This window comes from Schistocerca nitens, chromosome 7, assembly GCF_023898315.1.
Source record: "Schistocerca nitens isolate TAMUIC-IGC-003100 chromosome 7, iqSchNite1.1, whole genome shotgun sequence".
In the NCBI taxonomy this organism is placed as follows: Eukaryota; Metazoa; Arthropoda; class Insecta; order Orthoptera; family Acrididae; genus Schistocerca; species Schistocerca nitens.
Genome location: NC_064620.1, coordinates 394,532,658 through 394,536,709, shown reverse-complemented (window position 1 = coordinate 394,536,709; position 4,052 = coordinate 394,532,658). Strand labels below are relative to the sequence as shown.

At 44.4% G+C, this 4,052-nt stretch overlaps 1 pseudogene; it reads right to left on the bottom strand.

Annotated features, from left to right (window-relative positions):
* Positions 1 to 3,153: 3,153 nt before the first annotated feature.
* LOC126195976 (5S ribosomal RNA) lies at positions 3,154 to 3,271 on the bottom strand (annotated as a pseudogene).
* Between the last annotated feature and the right edge of the window lie 781 nt (positions 3,272 to 4,052).

The following is a 4,052-nucleotide window of genomic DNA, read 5'->3' as shown; positions in this document are numbered from 1 at the left end:
CGGTGTGTGGCGGAGGGTACTTTGACTACCTCTATCGGTTCTCCCTTCTATTCCAGTCTCGTATTGTTCGTGGAAAGAAAGATTGTCGGTATGCCTCCGTGTGGGCTCTAATCTCTCTGATTTTATCCTCCATGGTCTCTTCGCGAGATATACGTAAGAGGGAGCACTATACTGCTTGACTCCTCGGTGAAGGTATGTTCTCGAAACTTCGACAAAAGTCCGTACCGAGCTACTGAGCGTCTCTCCTGCAGAGTCTTCCACTGGAGTTTATCTGTCATCTCCGTAACGCTTACGCGATTACTAAATGATCCTGTAACGAAGCGCGCTGCTCTCCGTTGGATCTTCTCTATCTCTTCTATCAACCCTATCTGGTACGGATCCCACACTGGTGAGCAATATTCAAGCAGTGGGCGAACAAGTGTACTGTAAGCTACTTCCTTTGTTTTCGGATTGCATTTCCTTAGGATTCTTCCAATGAATCTCAGTCTGGCATCTGCTTTACCGACGATCAACTTTATAAGATCATTCCATTTTAAATCACTCCTAATGCGTACTCCCAGACAATTTATGGAATTAACTGCTTCCAGTTGCTGACCTGCTATATTGTAGCTAAATGATAGAGGATCTTTCTTTCTATGTATTCGCAGCACATTACACTTGTCTACATTGAGATTCAATTGCCATTCCCTGCACCATGCGTCAATTCGCTGCAGATCCTCCTGCATTTCAGTACAATTTTCCATTGTTACAACCTCTCGATACACCACAGCATCATCTGCAAAAAGCCTCAGTGAACTTCCGATGTCATCCAAAAGGTCATTTATGTATATTGTGAATAGCAACGGTCCTACGACACTCCCCGGCGGCACACCTGAAATCACTCTTACTTCGGAAGACTTCTCTCCATTGAGAATGACATGCTGCGTTCTGTTATCTAGGAACTCTTCAATCCAAAAACACAATTGGTCTTACTTTGTTCATTAAACGACTGTGGGGAACTGTATCGAACGCCTTGCGGAGGTCAAGAAACACGGCCTCTACCTGGGAACCCGTGTCTATGGCCCTCTGAGTCTCGTGGACGAATAGCGGGAGCTGGGTTTCACAAGATCGTCTTTTTCGAAACCCATGCTGATTCCTACAGAGTAGATTTCTAGTCTCCAGAAAAATTATACTCGACCATAATAGGTGTTCTAAAATTCTACAACTGATCGATGTTAGAGACGTAGGTCTATAGTTCTGCACATCTGTTCGACGTCCCTTCTTGAAAACGAGGATGACCTGTGCCCTTTTCCAATCCTTTGGAACGCTACGCTCTTCTAGAGACCTACGGTACACCGCTGCAAGAAGGGGGGCAAGTTCCTTCGCGTACTCTGTGTAAAATCGAACTGGTATCCCATCAGGTCCAGCGGCCTTTCCTCTTTTGAGCGATTTTAATTGTTGGGTGATGCAGGGTGATGGAGGCCACAGCACCCCATCAGTGTTGTATCGGAAACTCGCAGTGCAGCTGGCCACATCAGCGTCCATCTAACCAGACCGATGGTTCCATGTATGATCGAATACTGCTAGGCATTCTGAGTGCCGACCTCCACAGCCTCACCTCTCACTGGGTAGATGCAATTGATGCAAGAGCTGAGACTACGTACTGGGAATTCGGCAATCAGCGCTCAGCGTCAGCAATGAGTCATTGGTTAAGAAGACACTATTAATTTGCAGAATGACCTGCAGAGGATTGATGAATGATACAGACTCTGAACGTTGACCCTGAATGTAAATAAATGTAACCTGTGCGTATACACAGGAGAAGAAAGCCACTACTTCACATAACTGTCCAGAAACTGCTGGAAACAGTATCCACCGTAAAGTCTCTGTAACTATCCAGAGCGACTCTAAGTGGAATAACCGCATAAAGCAAATAATACGAAAAGCAGATACTAGACTCAGTTTCACTGGAAGAATCTTAAGGAAATGTAGCTCATCCACTAAAGAAATGGCTTACTGGGCACTTGAGTATTTTTCATCGAACTAGAGCCCTTACATGGTAGGACTGATAGGAAAGAAAGAGAAGATGGAACTAAGAGTGGCGCGTTTCGTCACGGGATCGTTTAGTCCACGCATGGGCGTTACAGAGATGCTCAACAAACTCCAGTTGTAAACCTTTCAAGAGAGACATTGTTCATCATCGGGAGGTTTACTATTAAAATTTCTAGATAGCAATTTCTAGGAAGAGGGGAAAAAGTGTTACTTCCTCGCGAAATGACTACTACGAGAAAATTTGGGACATTACAGTTTATACAGAGGCTTACCAACAATCATTCTTCCCTTCGCACCATTCGCGAGTGGAATGGGTAAGGGACGGATCAGTTAATGGAACCAGAAGAACCCTGCGCCACACACCATGAGGTGGCTTGCGGAGTATGATGTAGGTGTACTTGTAGATTGCACCACGAGAGGATCGTGGCTCTGACGAATAGACAGTGTATAATCATAAACACCAGGAAATGATTACTGGAAGCTGGACTGAGATGACACCATACCACAGTTTCATGATAAACAGACAATTTCAACTGTAATATTGAATGGCGTTCTGTGATGATCACGAATGAGTCTTGATTCTATATGTAACAGTCAGACTGATGTCAATATGTCCGTAGCCTAGCTGGTGAAATGTTTCGGTAAGGTTTCAGGAGGCGGCGATTCTCAGGGGCTACCTTTCCAGTTCCTGGTATCATGGTATGGGACGCTCTTGCATACGGCAACAAGACAAATTACCCAGTACGTGGCAAGAAAGGTTAACCCTGTTGTCATAACCCTCATTACCAGGACACCAAGTGGCATATTCCAGCAGGATAATGCAGGTCCCTACACTGTACCTAACACCGCAATCGACACGAGAAATTTATAGAATCTCGTCTGACCTGCCAGTCACCCAAAGAGCACGTCTGAGATGCCACAAAAAAATCTCTCTCGTCCGGAACAGGCCACGAAGACCCAACGGTATCGGCTGGCCACTGTGTCATCTTCAGCCCATAGGCGTCACTGGATGCGGATATGGAGGGGCATGTGGTCAGCACACCACGCTCCCGAGACCGGAGCCGCTACTTCTAGGTCAAGTAGCTACTCAGCTTGTCTCGCAAGGGCTGAGTGTACCCCGCTTGCCAACAGCGCTCAGCAGACCGGATGGTCACCCATCCAAGTGCTAGCCCAGACCGACAGCACTTAGCTTCGGTGATCTGACGGGAACCGGTATTACCACTGTGGTAAGGCCGTTGGCTTGATATACCACAGCAAGACCCATACTTTCATACCAGCCTCCAAACAGCAATTTTCGTGAATTGACACAGCAATTGTTTAAAGTATGGCAAGAAATTACGCAAAATGACATTTGCAGGTTGTTTGCTTCCATGTCTCAACGACCACAAGTTATTCGTTCTCGGGGAGATTGCACATCTTCTGAATTTTGCTGAAGGACATGAGTTCCAGATGGAATGAAAACTTAATCGTTTAATACAAGTTACGTGATGAACATCTCCACAAAGTGTGATAAATATGCACTGGTGCTTCACGATTTAACTCTTTCTGTTTCCAGCAGAGCGTATAAAACACACCTGCAACATTTAATTTCAACGGTGTATGCACAGTGAAACAGAAATGATAGACGCTGATTACCGGTAAAATATATTTTAACAGTTAAATTGTCACAAAAAAGGCACATGACTAACTCTAAAGTATCACCATAACACCGATAATCTTACATAATTATTGTCAAAATTGCAGCAAATGTCGCTGATGGGAATATTTTTATTGAAAAGGTTTCTACTTGTCTGAAAACGGAAAGAAACAACTTCTAATCACTGAAATGCAACAAACATAGAAACGAATCAGTCATTAGTGTGTCAAGTCACCCATTTTTTAACATTTGTCTTATGATGATACAACTGGTTTTAGTAGAGTATCTGTTGTGTTTCGTTCGTCACATGTCTTTTTTACACGGTTAGTTTTCTATCTTTTTCACAGCAGCAAGTACGCTTTTTGAGTGTAAATTCTCCCGTATT